Source organism: Terrapene carolina, unplaced genomic scaffold (assembly GCF_002925995.2).
Source record: "Terrapene carolina triunguis isolate 2854851 unplaced genomic scaffold, T_m_triunguis-2.0 Scaffold111, whole genome shotgun sequence".
In the NCBI taxonomy this organism is placed as follows: Eukaryota; Metazoa; Chordata; order Testudines; family Emydidae; genus Terrapene; species Terrapene triunguis.
The window spans coordinates 15,939,477-15,957,007 of NW_020664462.1; positions in this window are offsets into that span (position 1 = coordinate 15,939,477).

A 17,531-nucleotide genomic window follows, 5' to 3' on the forward strand; every position below is an offset into this window, starting at 1 on the left:
ACACCAGCCCACTCCTACACCCTCGCCCGTCACCAGGCAGCCCTAAACTCTTTGGGGAAACAACAAAGCAGGTCTCTCTGCTGCCCTGTATCCAGGCTCTGTCTGCATCAGACCGCGAAGAGGGTTCTAACACCTCTCCCCCTCCCCGGACACCCGCTCTTTCTTCCTGGCACTTTGTCTCCAACACCCCACTGCCTCATCGCTCCGTCTTTAAAATGCGGAGCATCAATGCATATCTGGCGTGCCCCCCCCCCCGCAGTCCTGTAACCCTACTGCTGAGCTCTCCAGGTCTCTCTCCATTAGCAGCATCTCTGTATCTACCCCAGCCAGTATCACTCTCTCTCTAGCCATCACTCCGGGCCTCTCCTTGCGGGGTGTCTCTAGCTCAGCTGCCAGTCACTGCTTCCCTCCCCTGCCGTGCCTATCCATACAGCGCATCTAGGCTCTCTCTTCAGCCTTCCCCCTCCAACTTCCCCTCCTTCCTATGCCCAGTGCAGGAGGCCAGCCCGTGCCCTGGCACATCTGGATAACCTCTGTGCAAGCCTCTCCCCAATTCTCCTGTCTCCTCCCCACCCATGTGAGATGCTCCCTGCCCTCTGTGCCTTTCTCTCCCCATCACTTCCCGGGCCCGCTGCTGCCCACTGCTGGATGCCAGCCCTGCCCTGGCACAATAGGAGAATCCTTGTCAACGGCGCATTTCTTCCCCCGGCCACCTCCCTGCCCCCGCACGTCTCTTCTGGCACATCGTTGCCCACCTTCCGCTCCCCGATTCCCTCTCTCTGTCACATAACGGGGTTCTCCTTTCCGCTTCCGCCCACCAGCGCACCCCGATCCTACCCTCGGCGCACATAAGGGGCCCGATCTCTCCCTGGCGCTCGGCAGGGCCCCCTAGGCGCTCGGCAGGGCGCCCCCGCCCCCCAATACTCATGGAAGGGAGACCCCGATCCCTCCCCCTAGGCGCTCGGCAGGGCGCCCCAGACTCACTGCAGGGCGCCCCCGATCCCGCCCCCCAGACATACGGCAGGGCGCCCCCGATCCCTCCCCCCAGGCGCTCGGCAGGGCGCCCCAGACTCACGGCAGGGCGTCCCCGATCCCGCCCCCCAGGCGCTCGGCAGGGCGCCCCCGATCCCGCCCCCAGACACACGGCAGGGCGCCCCCGATCCCGCCCCGCAGGCGCTCGGCAGGGCGCCCCAGACACACGGCAGGGAGCCCCCGATCCCGCCCCCCAGGCGCTTGGCAGGCGCTAGCCCCCCTCAGTGCTTTTCTCCCGGTGTCTGAAAGTTGCCAGGGAAGCAGCGGCGAAGGGCGGCCGCTGGCTGCCGCAGCTGCGTCCACTGGACCCGAGTCTCAGTCGGGCCTATTCCCGCACCTAGGGCAGGGCTGCCTGGGACCCGCCCGAGCCCGGTACTCACAGCGCCGGCTGGCCCCCTGGATCCCGCCGCCCCGAGAGGCACCGCCGGACCCCCTCTGCCAAGCACCCGGTTGCAGCGCTTCTCCCGCAGGCTCCCACCCCAGCTGCTCCAGCAGCGCCTCCGCGGCGCTCGGGCTGCGGCAGGGTCCGGCTCCTCTCCCCGCTCCCCCACCCTTGCAGTGTTTCCAGCCCCCGCCATCCCCAGGGCTCCAGCGCCTGTCAGCGCGGCAGCGGGCTGAGCGCCTCCCCCCCTCTGCACTGCAACCAGATTCCAGTGCCCCCAGCTGCTCTGCAGCCAGATTCCAGTGTCCTCCCCCCCCCCACTCCCACTGCAGGGCTCTGCCACCTCTGCTTCGCGCCCTGCGGGCAACCCTCTTGGTCGGGCTCCAGCGCATCTCACTCCCGCTGCACCGGCTTGGGGGTGGGGTTAAGGCCTCCCACCTGCGCTGCAGGGTCCAGCGCCTCTTACCTCTCCTGTAAGGGCTCTGCGTCCAGCCTCCCTCACCCTGCCCTCTCTGTAGCCAGGGGCTCCTTCTCTTTCCTCTAATCGTAGTTCCAGGGAGGCCTGCTCCTCTCTCGGGCATTTCTCCCTACACCTGCAGCTGGCTCCAACCTACTGACTGGGCCACCTCCATTTTGGGCGCTTCTCACCTCCACTGCAAGCTGTAGCTTAAGCCTGCCTTGACAATGGTTCTAGCCCAGCGCCTCCCACTCGCACTGCTGCAGGGCCAGCTCCAGGCCTAGCACACTGCTCCAGTGAGTCAGCCCCTTTCATTTCCATGGAGCATCTCCTGCTCCAGGTCAGTGGCTAATTCCTCTCCCACCTAGCTCACTGGAGCTGCTCTGTTATCAGGTGTGGGCTCCAGAATTGTCTGCCCTCATCTCCCCTGGAGAAGTCCCAGCTTCTGTACTTTCAACTCCTAGTGTGACATTCAGGCCCCACTGAAGTCCATGGCAATTCTCCCATGGACTTCAGTGGGGTCAGGATTTCTCCCCTGTTGCAGCAACTTCAGCTGTCACTCTCAGCCTCTGCAGCAGCTTCATCCTCTCTTACAACTACTGTTGCTGAGATCAAGGGTTGCAGCAGGCCCAGCATCTTCCATTGCCCCTTGCAGAGGCTCTGGCTCTAGTGTCGTAGTCTCTCAGTGGCACCTATTGTAGATGAATAGCGCCAAGACAGACACACAGAGAATCACATTTAGATGGCCCTTATTGGCCTGACATTCAGAGGTGTTGGGCAACCATACCATCATTGAAAGCATTGGCACTCTGTGAGTACCATTGTATTGCTGAAAATCAGGCTCTGCATTAACTCCAGTGGCTTTGTCTCAGACACAGCATGCACATGTATATATATGTTATGCACATGTCTATATGAACCACATATCCCCCTATAAACACACATATTGGGTTTGTATCTTTATATATGTATCATAAATATCTATAAATTGCCTTCATTATTCCACATTGCAATTTGGGAATATAAACTACTTGAGATCTTGATTATTTTTAAAAAAATAGACTGGTAGTCTATTATTTTGCATTATGTAAGAGCATTGAGACATTTAAACATCACAGCGAGTTTATTAGTGGCTTATTTTAAACGTTGTGAGGTTCATTGCTTTTATGTAATTATGAATGCAGCAGCAAATACTCAAGTTTCCTTCACAAAACAGCAGATGCAATGTTTGTGTAGATAACTGGGTCTTAATTACTCTTCTAACAGTCACCCTTTATACTCACCTCTAATATATGACTTTTGAAATCAGTTTATCACTTTGCAGAGTGTTAAAGCTTCATGTCTTGTAACCTCTTTGCATGTGTGATATTTATCAAGAAATATTGGGCCTGAGTCTTCATTTACCGACAAGTAAATCATGAGTAACTCCAGCGAAGTCAAGTGAGTTATACTGCTCTAAAACTGGGATAAGTAAAAGGAGAATCAGGCAGACCCATTGTCTTAAACCTTGGAGGTTGTTTCCCCCCCCCCCCACTCATGAAGATTTTAAACTATTTTCTCTTGCAGAAGAAACTGTTTAACCAATGGTAGCAAACTTTGCCTCTCTTGATGATATTGGAAATGACATCTTCATGGCCAATTTAGAACTTTGAACAAATAGCAGATAATATCATTTATGTCAAAATTATAGGGCCAAATTTGAGAAAGTAATGGGCACAGGCCTTGTCAGAAAACCTGTACTCAGCAAGGAAAACTAAAGTTAGAATATGTCCACCCTAGTTCTGCTCTGCAGCAACACCTAGTGAAGAGCCACTCCATGGACTCTGCCTGACTTTGCCATGGCAGGATACTCTGCCATGGCAGGATACTCTGCAGTTGGCCCTAATGTATGGACTGCATGTTTATGGCTGTATGCCACTTGTCTCGGCAAAGGTCCATAGACGCATCCTTCCCGCATGTTATTCATGCTTCAGGAAGAAATAATCTGCATGTTAGGGTGGGGGGAGGAGGGACCATGGACTTCCAGAATATGGGCACCTATTAGTGTGGCTTTTGTAGTTTTCATGTACACCTGTGTGGGTAACAGTGGTGATACCTCTTGCTTTTCATTGGTTCAAATGAGGCCTATCATGTCTTCTGTCACCATTACACACAGTTTATATCTTTTTTGTTGTTGCTAGTTGTACTTTAAAGCAGAGTTTTCCACAGGATTCTTGATACCCATAGTACCTCAAAAATCAGAGCAACAAACAGGCAAATACAAAACAAAATACAATGCATGGATCTAATTTTACTTCTAAATATGGAGAAATTGTCACATTTATTGTTCTAGCCTTTTCCCTTCTCTATGACACCCCGAACTCTATATTCCTCACTCCCCCCTGAATTATTCCCATCTGAGATTTATCAAGTAGGGATTACTTTCATCCTCATGTTTTCCCTGCTCTGTGATCTGCATCCGCATCCACATCTCTTTTCAACTACTTTTCTCTGGGAATGCAAGTGGGGAAAGCAAGAAGCTATCTTTGCAGATGAAACAAGTGGAACTCCATGTAACAGCCACTAGGGGTGCTATATATTAAAAAGATCAGAACTCTCTTAAAGCATCTCGTCTCAAAGCATCACCTCCACAGTTTACATAGTCTCCTGCCATCCCCATAAGTGGAAGCTTGAGAGTAGATTTGAGATCAGGTCTTCAGCTAAAAGCCAGGCAAAGTTTTGGGGCCACAGACATAACTTTGTAACGAAGCATTTTCTCTCTTTCCCTGTATATTTGCAATATATATATATTTGTATGACTATATCAATACAGTGAGGTAAAAATATCCTGGTGGAACATATTATTTAAGCTTCTAATTGTTGGAGCCAACCTGTGGAACTTGTTGCCAGAGGATGTTTTGAAGGCCAAAACTATAACGGGGTTCAAAAAATAATTAGCTAAGTTCATGGAGGATAGGTCCGTCAATGGCTATTAGCCAAGATGGTCAAGGATGCAAATACGTGCTTTGGATGGCCTTAGCCTCTGACTGCCAGAAGCTGGAATGGGTGACAGGGGTTGGATCACTCAATGATTGCCTGTTCTGTTCAGTCCCTCTGAAGCACCTGGCATTGGCTACTGTCAGAAGACAGGATACTGGGCTAGATGGACCATTGGTCTGACCCAATATGACCGTTCTTATGAATGATTCAGAAGGCTGAAGAGGCAGTGTATTCTAGCTGTTCAAGCACAGGACTCCTGAGCCCTAGTCCTGATTCTGATGCTCACCTGCTTTGGGGGTAAGTCACTTAACATTAACATTTGCATTTTCTAAACATTATTATGATGTGACCTTTAAAAGAAATTCTATCTTTAGTACTAGATTGTGGCTAGATATAGATGTTGCAATAGATCCCCCCCCCCATCCATGAATATTAGAATAAGAAAATTCTTACCTGAAAATCTTGGGGCTCCCCTTCTGCAGAAGGCACTCCAGAATTTATGGGAGGGCCTCTTTCTCTAATTGCCTTCATCAAGAGCTAGGATCAAGTCCAATGTACGTGTTTAACAGCTCAGCTTTGAAAAAACTGTCGCTCATGTGTTATATATTATTACCCCAGATCAGTGACAGAGCTAGTTTACTAGTAGGATCTACATTTTAAGGTACTATTTTTCTCTATGAAAAAAAGAGGATACATAAATAGCCTTTGGCAATGAAAGTAATGTTATCAGTGTGACTTGTACTGTTCCTCACTGCACTTTTTCAGGAAAAAAATGCAGAGTCATATTTTGGAATTTCAAATGAAATTCATCTCCATGTTTGTATGATATGATAGCCAAGCAGGGGAATGCTAAGAGAAACCCTGAAGGCATGAGATAAATTCTAACTGAAGTGATCTCCTTGGCTCTTGCAATGTGAAACTGGCTTGCCCAAAGTACACAAACCAACAGACTGGATCAAGACTCTCTGTTTGGGTAATGACCAGAAACAAAGCTTGCCCTCTAAAGTCCATCTCATAGCCAGATTCAGCCATGGTAACCACTGTATTCATTGGTCCATGGCAGCAGGAGAGGTATGCACATGATTGTCTCAGTTTTTCTTGTTTCCTTACACTTGAAGACTATTTTTGAACATAGTATACATGTTTTCTTTCTCTTCTGGCATATTTACACCCTAGCTTTTTCCAGATACTTTGTTTAATCCAGTCAGAGTGTACCAATGTGCTTGTTAAAATTGTCCCTAATATATTGTGTGTGCCTGAAAATGACTTAACTGTGCTATTGATCTGTGACCTTGATAAAAAAAAAAGTGCCTAATATTGCTTGACATATACACATGTCACAGCAGTAGATTCTGAAGCAATTCTTAGATGCATCAAACTTGATCACTTTTATTTATTTATTTTGATTTCTAATAACAACAAGTGCCCATCTGAATCACTCTGGGCACTTTACAATCATTAATACTGCAGCATCACTATAAAATAACACAAGGATCATGTACTAAACTATCTGTCTGCATCATCCATTGCCCACCCAGAATAACAGCTCCCTTTATCCCTCACACATTCCCCTCTTAACCTTCAATCTCTCAGCTATATCCTAGCCCACCAAAAATGCCTAAGAAAAAAAAGGGGGGTGGCCTTGAAGGGTTTTGGGAGGTTTAACAAAACTATGTCCTTGCAGACCAAATCGGGAGGCAAATTCCAAAGCTTAGGGGCATTCATGTAGAATGCTGTGTTCAGCCCTCCCTCTTTAAATTGAGGCAGGCCTGATCCTCAGCATGCGTTGTCAGTGGACTTACACCCATTTACATCAGCTGAGGAATTGTCCCAGATATCTCCACAATGGGCTCCCCCCAGTGAGCATAACTGCAGCAGTGTCACATGGGAAGAGAGAATCTCTCGGGCGTCCTGATCCCAAGCCACATATAGCTTTACAGGTTAAAACCAATACATCAAACGCCATTCGGAAGCTAATGATAGCCAGTGTAGGAAATGGACCTTTGGACTTATTTGCTCCCAGTGTGACACCACACCTAGAAAGTGGGCAGTGACATTCTGTTTCAGTTTCCAGGTAGTCTTAAATGCAGCCCCATGTAATGTACATTACAGTAGCCTAGTCTCAAGGTGGTGTATAATTGTGGCAAGGTTTACATACAAAAACAACAGTCATTTGTTAGGTGAAGATGTAATAAATAAATACATTAAATAAAATGTTTAGTGCAGCTCCTACAAGGGCATCTAGTAGCAGGCCTGAACATCTTCAGCCCAGACTGCTTTAAAAAGCAGTTTTCTTCCTTAAGGTGAATTCCTCTGGGTGTGGAGGAACTGGGGGCTCACAAGAAGGGTGGCAACAAAAGGGCCACCATGGAAGTGGTCTTTGTTTAGGCGCTGAACTATTAAGTGGGGCATGAGTTCATGTTCATGCAAATTCAGTGGCCCCGAATCCCTGCAATCTGACTATGGGTTGATAGGAGCTAACTTCGTTCCCTCAGAGTTCCCCACAGAAAACCCATCAGGCTTCATACAAGGAAGGATGACCTTCATCCTAACAGGGTAGGCCCTGATCCAAAGCCCATTGAAATCAGTAGGAGACTTTCCATTGTTTTCAGTGGGCTTTGGCTCAGGCCCCTAATGAGCCCATTACATTTAGAGCAGCCCTCCTCTTATTACTGAAAGTTTAGCATTTCCATTGAAGACACTTAAAAAACAAAACAAAACAAAAAGCCATCTCTGTTGGCTTTTTATGGAAGCAAGAAAAAACTCATGAAAAGCAGCTCCCTATTCCTGCATGAGATCTATTTGGCTAAACCAACAAGAAATTCTAGAGTATAAGAAATTATATTAACTGCCTAATATTAGGCAGTTATGTCTCTTTAACAATTATGGCATCCTTGTCCAAATCTGCTGTAATGTGTCTACTAATCCATTGGTCAGATTTGTTTGTAGAATGAATCAATTTTAGTCAGTAATTGCCTTTGGGCAATAGTTCAATTATGCCCTCACCTTTTGGCTCTGAGTATCATAATAACATCTGAGTAACTTGCGAGCAACAATATACTGTACTATCATTATGTTCAAAATTGGACAATATTTATATTGATGCCTATTAAATTCATATATCTGTTGTAAGTACTGACAAATGTATATGATGATGGTCTGTAGCTACTATCTAGCTGATATTACATGGCATGATAGGCACATATATATGAAGGAATATTAATCATCACAGAAGGCAAACTTTTGAGGGTGCTGAGCAGCTGTAGCTCCTGTAGACTCCAATGAAAGTTACAAGTGCTGAGCACCTCTTAATATAGGGCCCAAGGCTAGTTTTTTCATTTAATTCTAGCTTTGTATGTTGTGTAGTTTTTTATGCAGAAAGAAAACTTAAATTTAGCTAATGTGCAGTAGTTTTTTTAGAAGAAAAAATCCTCTTAAAATATTCATAACGAAAAACAACCCCCCCCCCCCCACAAATACTCTTCTCAACCTTCCATTTGGAGAGCTAAATAAATCATAATTTATGCATGGATGCTTGAAAATCTAAACAGTTGCAAAGTAATATAAGGGCAGCCTTACAAAGTAAGGCACAGAGTGTGGGGTATAAAATGATCTTGGCACGTAAACAACGTAAGACACACAGACAACAGGGCACTGGGCGCACTGTGATTTCTGAGCCACTAGAAAATGTTTCTCTGATATAACCTAAGGAAATTTTGAAATCAATCCAAAATGCACTAACCAGAAGACAGAGGCAATTGTTAGAATGCATTCATTATATCTAAATATGCTGAGCAAAGAGCAGGCTAACATTTCCCCAGATCAACTATAAAGTGAAAATTCATTCAATTTGACGCAGAATGATTCAGTTTTAATTAGTATTTTTGTCACTATAATGCCAGTGAGGAAGGGCCAAGACAAGGTTGTTTCAAAAGCTGGTATGTCTTCATATATGGTCATATTAATTAATTATTATTATTATTAACCATTTATTATTTATTATTATGGTAGTGTCAAGGGGCCAGCTGAGAATGGGACCCCGTTGTGCCTGGCATTGTACTAACAAAGAATAAGAGTCAGTCCCTGTTGCAATGTGCTTACACCCTTATTCACACTGAGCAGACTCTTTCTGCTGAGAAGTCCTTCTGAGGACAATGGGATTATTCACAGAGTAAGACACTAGCAAACGTGAATCAGGGTGTTGCAATCTAGCCCATAGAAAGGAAACACCCTGGAGAATCAGACGCTCAGCTATTTTAAGTCATAGAATCACAGAAAGGTAGGACTGGAAGAGACCTTGAGAGGTCATCTAGTGCAGTCCCCGGCACTGAGGCAGGACTAAGTATTATCTAGACCAGGGGTCAGCTACGTTCGGCACGCGGCTCGCCAGGGTAAGCACCCTGGCGGGCCGGGCCAGTTTATTTACCTGCTGACGCGGCAGGTTCGGCCGATCGCGGCCCCCACTCACCACGGTTCACCGTCCTGGGCCAATGGGGGCGGCGGGAAGCGGCGCGGGCCAAGGGATGTGCTGGCCACGGCTTCCCGCCGCCCCCATTGGCCCGGGACAGTGAACCGCGGCCAGTGGGGGCCGCGATCGGCCGAACCTGCCGCGTCAGCAGGTAAATAAACTGGCCCGGCCCGCCAGGGTGCTTACCCTGGCGAGCCGCGTGCCGAACGTTGCCGACCCCGATCTAGACCATGCCTGATAGGAGTTTGTCTGAATAGGTTGTAGCTCCAGTGAAACTGAGTGTTTTTAAAGCTGTCAGGCCAAACTCATCCTTGGTGTATCGCTGACAAAGTCAGTGCTGTTACACCCGGGATGAATGTGACCCATAGGCTTTCATCAAAATGTGCATCATTCTTTACTTTTCTTCCTTTACAGTGCACGAGATAGGTAATTCACCTGTAGAAATCACTGCTACTAGATGTTACTGCTTCAAAGAGCTCTGGAGGGTTCCAAAAAGGACTGCGTATTTACATAATTAATTAGAATCTCTGCACTAGCACTAGCTAGGATATATGTTTATGAGAGGTGTTAGCCTCCAGGCTTCTGGACATAAGGCTACCACTACTGCCTACAGTTAGGGAGAAACTTCTAAGGTACATCTTCACTGCAATTAGACACCTGTGGCTGATCCCTGCCAGCTGACTTGGGCCGTGAGGCTTGGACTAAGGGGCTGTTAATTGCGGTGTAGACATTTGGGCTTGGGCGGGAGCCCAGACTCTAGGACCCTGCAAGATGGCAACATTCCCCTGTGCCAAGCAATGCCCTTCCTCATCTGTGGGGATTCCCCCAAGACAGAGAAGGTCATGTTGTGGTGTGTAGTTGAAGGAGCAGCTCTATGTGATGACCAGGGCTGCTTAGAGGATGCAATGAATCAGCCCCATGTCCACACTTCTTGTTTGGCCAACATTGTCCTTGTTGGTGGTAGTGTTGGCCTTTGCATGTCCCCAGCAGAAAGTAGGTTGTCGATGCTGTCCATCAAAGCAGCCTCTTTCTTGGTGGCCTTTCTGTTGCTGAGGCACTCCTCTAGGATCTGTGGTGGCCATAGTCAGCCTATACCTGGAATTATTTAGCCCTTATTTCCAGTGCCTTCATTCCTAATAAGGGTGAGTAAATTCTCATTGGTGGTAATGATTCTTTGTCTGTGTTCATAAAAAGTATGGTGTATGCTAGTCTTAGTTTGCATTGACAGCATACACAATATTGATTCTGAAAGAGTCATTTTTAGCATCTCATGTCAATAATTATTAAGAGTAATATCTCAAATATGGCACATTCACATAATATATCATTTCAGAGATCTGATTATGACAGCATTGGTACAATGCATTGACAGGAAGTCACAAGGCAAAGCTCAGACTGACAAGGTCTCCATGCTGTATATTTTCATGATATATCATCATGATGGCTTTGAATGGCAGGCCTCCTTAGAACAACGTATCATGTCAAAGACCTGTGCCGCACTGCTTATGTCTAGTCTTGATGCACTGTGATAAGACTTGAAGCATATTAAAGCATAGAAATGGAGGTTGAACTGGAGGTGGATGTAAGCAAAACAAACAGGACAGTAATGGAATAACTGACCAATTTATTAGGTCAGTTTTGATCTGATCTGAAACAATTTGTACATGCTTGTATCGCAGGTTAGTTTGTCTTGATAGAGCAAAGAAGCTGGAAATGGATTTCTCACTGGCGCTCAGATTACTGGACTGAGATTTAGGAAGAAAAGCAGCATCTTCCAATCAGGTAAGCCACTCATTTCTTTTGACCAGATGTCTAAGGCATAATGACTTGAGTCAAAGAGCAGAACCGTAACAGGAGAACAGGAAATGTAATGTTTCTTCTGCATGTCCCTCACTCCACATGGAACTTGTGTACTTGACTGAGAAAAGGACTGTGCAAAGAAGTATATCTTGCACTGTGAGCTCTGAAGGAAGCATGAACTATTTCCCTTCATCCCCAACAATGCAAAAGGGATGAAAGAAATGGAGAGTCTGCTACATCACTGTTTCCTTGCACCCCCCCACCTGTCTGTATCCATCTATTGTCTCTTGTCTTATACTTAGTTTGTAAGTTCTTCGGGGTATGGACTGTTCTTTTTGTTCTGAGTTTGTACAGCGCCTAGCACTGTTGGGTCCTGGTCCATGACTAGGGGTTCTAGATGCTCTACTAATATAAATAATAAATAATTAATAATAGTAATTACAACAACATGTGGAAGTTAATGTTAAACCTGTCATTATTAAGTAGTGTTGGTTGGAAAATGTTTATTTTCCCCTGTGGAAAATTTCATCTAAAATGAACTTTGGCTTGTGGTTTAAATCTTCTGTGAAACCCACCCCCCCAAACCTGAAAAGTTTTGGCCACAAACTGAAAAACGTTGACTGAAAATTGCAGAAAAACTTTTTTTTTTTTTGGCTGGGAAGAGGAAAGGATTCCGATGAAATGTCAAACTTTTTTGAGGAAAGCAGACACGTACTGAGAAAATGTTAGTGTAACAGAAAAGCCAATTTTCTGTCAAAAAGTTTTTTTATAGAAAATTTCCAACCCATCTATTCTTAACACTTGCAGAGTCCGTCCGCTCTGGGCCAGTAACTCCCTTGGCAGGTGCATGGCCTAGACATAGGTCATGAGGCCATGGCAGCTCCTGAGTCCCTATGCTGCTAGGAGGGAGGGTGGCTTAGGAGCCATTTGCCGGAACAGCTAGTTCTTTGCAGACACCATTACCCAGCTCCTCAAATGGTATTTCGGCTCCTAACTTCCCCTGAAATCAATGGAAGTTAGGAACCAAATTACTTTCGAGAATCTGGGACTATGGTCTTAGCAGAGATCTGTAGGATTTAACTGGAGATCTTGATACATCAGCATAGCTAGTAGCCCAAAATTCTTGCCCCCCTCCATGGGCCCACAGATCCCCCCCAATCCCTCAGTGGGTAAAGCACAACTGGTCCATTTAATCTTCTACACCAGATAGAATCCCCTAGCCAACCTGTGAATGCCTGCACAGTGCATCCGTGGGAAGAGTTGTTCTTTTATTTTTAGGCATATGTTCTACTGCACATGCTCAGTCAAGTGTTTTTACATGTTTTGGTATCAGTCTGAGCAGCTAGCTCTGTCTGATAAATGAAGATGATACCAGCACGTTGGCAGTATTAGTCAGGACATTTATTAACTAAATCAAAGCACCTTACAGCACTCCAAAAACCCATGGACACAGCCCACCTCCCCAGGATCCCACCAAAAGTAAGCTGTAGCCAGGCTCAAGTCTTAAATAGACATCCCATGATCTTTGCTTCATAATAACTGCTGACTGTCCACCTGTGAACTGTTCAGTTAATCTCATCTGGGCTTGTCTCTGCCTAATGGCCATGATTAGCAGCAGGTGGCTGTTTGCTTTACCCCCACAGATCCCCTCTGAAATGAAAGTTGCTGATGACTTTACCTCAGACAAGCTAGCTCTGGGCTGACAGTGGGAATGCCAAGCAAGCTAAATCAGGTGGGCTCTTCACTAGGAGATATTAGGAACTCTTTCCAGAGGGAGCTCTGAGTTGCTGATTAAGCCAATCTACACCCTTTGTTATCTCCAGAGCTCTTCTGCTAGGGGAAAGGATAGTATAAGTGGGAAAACAAACACAAGGAAATTGCACAAAGGGATTCTTTCCTTCTTATTCTGTGTAGAGAACAAAATCCTACAGGGACCTGAAGATAAAAGAAAAAACAAGGGGTAGAGCTGATCCACACTTCATCTGTAACACATTCCGACCAGAAAAACTCCCAGAGAAGCAGATATTACAATTAGAAGAGACATCCTCAGGGTGACTGAGAAGGTGGAAGAATAGCATTCTCCCTTCAGGAACTCCAGGAGTGTTCCTAAATACATTCAGATAGGGAGATGGGAGGAACTTCTGCTCTAATCATCACCCATGAACCCTCTTCCCCCTCACTCCCAAGGTGCCAGAGGCCTAGAAAATAAAAACAAATAATACCCCCTCACCCACAAGTAATTCCTACTGAGGATGGCTTACACCCTCACACATTTTTCCCTCTTAACAAACCCGTCCTCACTGAGAACCCTGCTGAGCTTCAAAGCGCATCCTTTTATTAAGAACATAACAGTGGCCATACTGGGTCAGACCAATGGTCCATCTAGCCCAGTATCCTGTCTTCTGACAGTGGCTGGTGCCAGATGCTGCAGAGGGAATGCACAGAACCGGTAATCATCAAGTGATCTGTCTCCTCTTGTCCACTCCCAGCTTCTGGCAGTCAAAGGTTCAGGAAACCCAGAGAAGGTTTGTGTCCCTGACCTTCTTGGCTAATAGCCATTGATGGACCCATCCTCCATGAAGTTATCTAATTTTTTTTTAACCTGGTTATACACAGGGCCGGCTCCAGGCACCAGCCCACCAAGCTTGTGTTTGGGGCGGCACCTGGAGGGAGGCGGTGCTCCGGTTCCAGCCGGCCGGGAGAGCGGAGCCCCAGCTGGCTTGCCGCCCTCGCCCCGGCGCTCCGGCCAGTCGGGGAGAGCAAAGCCCCGGCCAGGCTCACCGCCCTCCCCCCGGCGCTCTGGCCACTGGGGAGAGCGGAGCCCCGGCCGGCTCGCCGCCCTCCCCCCGGCGCTCCGGCCGGTTGGGGAGAGCGGCCCGCGGCCGGGCTCGGCGCCCTCCTGTGCTGCGCTGGGGGTGGGGGGTGGGGCGGCGGGAGGCTTTTTTGCCTTGGGCGGCAAAAAAGCCAGAGCCGGCCCTGGTTATACATTTGGCCTTCACAACATCCCCTGGCAATGAATTCCACAGATTAAATGTGCATTATGTGTTTGTTTTTAAACCTGCTGCCTATTAATTTCATTGAGTGTCCTCTAGTTATGTGAAGGGGTAAATAATACTTCCCTATTCACTTTCTCCACACTATTCATGACTTTATAGACCTCTATCATATCTTCCTTTAGTCATCTCTTTTCCTAACTGTCCAGTTCCAGTCTTCTTAATCTCTCCTCATATGGTAGCTGTTCTACCCTCCTAATCATTTTTGTTGCTCTTCTCTGAACTTTTCCAGTTCTAATACATCTTTTTTTGAAATGGAGCAACCAGAACTGTACACATTATTCAAATGGTGGGCATAGTATGGATTTATACAGTGGCATTATTATATTTTCTGTTTTGTAATTTATCCTGCTCCTAATGGTTCCTAATAGTCTGTTAGCTTTTTTGACTGTCATTGCACATTGAGCAGATGTTTTCAGAGAACTATTCACAGTGACTCCAAGATCTCTTTCTTGAGTGGTAATGGCTAATTTAGGCCCCATCATTTTGTATGTATAGTTGGGATTATGTTTTCTAATGTGCATTACTTTGCATTTATCCACATTGAATTCCATCTGCCATTTTGTGACCCAGTCACCCAGTTTTGGGGGATCCCTTTGTAACTTTTTGCAGTCAGTTTTGGACTTAACTATCTTAAGTAATTTTGTATCATCTGCAAACTGCCCCCTCACTGTTTACCCCTTTTTCCAACGTATTTATGAATACGTTGAACAGCACTGTTCCCAGGACAGATCCGTAGTGTACCCTGCTATTTATCTCTGTCCATTGTGAAAACTGACCATATATTCCTATTGTGACGGGTTGGATCACAGAAACCCCCTTGGGAGCTGCCACCCGATGTGCCAAGACTACCCCTGCTTCTGTTTTCCCTGCCAGCTTAGGGTTCCAGCACCCTGTCTTGCTGAGCCAGCCACTCCTGTCTGGCTCCAACACAGACTCAGGATCTGAATCACTTGTCCCAAAACTGCAAGTTTACCCAAAAACAGCTCACAGGAGTGTGCTTGTCTTTAGCACTCAGATGCTCAACTCCCAATGGGGTCTAAACCCAGATAAATCCGTTTTACCCTGCATAAAGCTTATGCAGGGCAAACTCATAAATTGTTCGCCCTCTATAACACTGATAGAGAGATATGCACAGCTGTTTGCTCCCCCAGGTATTAATACATACTCTGAGTAAATTACTAAATAAAAAGTGATTTTATTAAATACAGACAGTAGGATTTAAGTGGTTCCAAGTAGTAACAGACAGAACAAAGTAAGTCACAAGCAAAATAAAATAAAATGCGCAAATCTATGCCTAATCAAACTAAATACAGATAAGTTCCTCACCAGTTCCAGAATGCTCCCTTTCACAGGCTAATCTCCCTTTAGCCTGGGTCCAGCAATCTCTCACAACCCCTGTAGTTACTGTCTTTTGTTTGTTTCCTTCAAGCATCCTGGGGGGTTGGAGAGGCTCCTTCTTTAGCCAGCTGAAGACAAAATGGAGGGGTCTCCCCCAGGGTTAAATAGACTCTCTCTTGTGGGAGGAGACCCCCCTCCTCCCTCCTATGCAAAGTCCAGCTCCAAGATGGAGTTCTGGAGTCACCTGGGCAAGTCACATGTCCCTGCATGACTCAGTCTTTACAGGCTGAAGCCATTGCCCACATGGAATCTTGCATGTCTCCAGGAAGACTTCTTATGTGGATTGGAGCATTCCAAGATGCATTGTTCCCTGATCAGGTACTTAACCTGGCAAATTCCTTCCTAAAGAAGCTGACCAAATGCCTCCCAAAGCTTACTTAGAAACCAAGCAAGCATACAGCCCAAAACATATTCCAGTTATGTCATACATACATTTATAAGCACCCCCTCCCCATAAAGCCTTATGGGGTACACTGTCACACCCTCCCCCTGAACTTACTGCCAGAGACTTGGACACTGTCCATGGCGGAGGCAGTATACCTAAAGTTCCTCCTTTCTGGACAGGGCATCTGCTACCCAGTTCTCCTTTCCTTTAATATGAGTAATCTCCATGTCAAACTCCTGTAGGACCAGGCTCCAGCGTAGCAGTTTGGAGTTGGTGCCCTTAGTTCGGTGAAGCCATACTAAAGGTGAATGGTCAGTTAGAATTCTGAACCTCCTATTAAAAAGGTAAGGTCTTAATTGTTTGACGGCCCACACAATGGCATAGCATTCCTTCTCTATAACAGAGTAATTCTGTTCGGCCGGGGACAGTTTTTTGCTCAGGAAGGCAATGGGATGCTTCTTACTGTCTTCCCCTGTCTGCATCAGCACAGCACCCAACCCTGTGTCTGACGCGTCAGTGCACAACTCAAAAGGCTTTTCGAAGTCAGGGCTGGCCAGCACAGGCTTCGCGGACAGGAGTGCTTTTACCTTGTTGAAGCCTTTTTGGCATGCCTCTGACCAAATGACCTTATTAGGTTGATGCTTTTTACATAAGTCCGTGATTGGGGACACAACGTCACTGAACCCCACCACAAACCTCCTGTAATAGTTTGCCAAGCCTATGAAGGATTGGACTTGCCTTTTAGTCTGGGGTACAGGCCATTTCACGATGGCTTCCACCTTAAGAGGGTCGGGGGATATTTTACCCCCCCCTACCCAGTGCCCCAGATAAGGGACTTTGGCTGCCCCTATCTTGCACTTGGAGGGCTTCACAGTTAGCCCCGCCTCTTTGAGCTTTGATAGCACGACTTCCAGGTGCTCTCTGTGGTCACCCCAGGTGTTGCTGAATACAGCAATGTCATCTATATATGCCCTAGCATAATGCTGCAAGCCATTTAACACTCTGTTGACCAGTCTCTGGAAGGTGGCACCCGCATTTACCAGACCAAAAGGTAACACTGTGAATTCATAGAGCCCTACGTCCGTGATAAAAGCTGATTTTTGTTGTGCCTCTCCCTCCAGAGGGATCTGCCAGTAACCTTTGGTCAGATCAAAGGTACTAAGGTACCTGGCTTGGCTCAGCACATCCAACATGTCATCAATTCTTGGCATGGGGTATGCATCTGTTACAGTGACAGCATTGAGTTTTCTATAGTCTACACAAAATCTAACGGTGCCATCGCTTTTGGGGACCAAGACCACAGGGGAAGCCCATGCACTGTCGGAATCCTTAATCACCCCCAAGTCCAACATGCTTTGTATCTCAGCCTGAATTTGCTCCTTCACCTTGCCGGTGGCCCTATAAGGCCTGGAAGGAGGAGGTTGAGCCCCTTTCGTGAGGATCCTATGGGACAGCAAGTGCGTCCTCCCTGGTTTGTTGGAAAATACCTCACTGTACTTCTGCAGTGTTGACAATGCTTCCCTCCTTTCGAGTGGTGTCAGCTCACTACAGATTTCTATACTTTCAAGGGACGA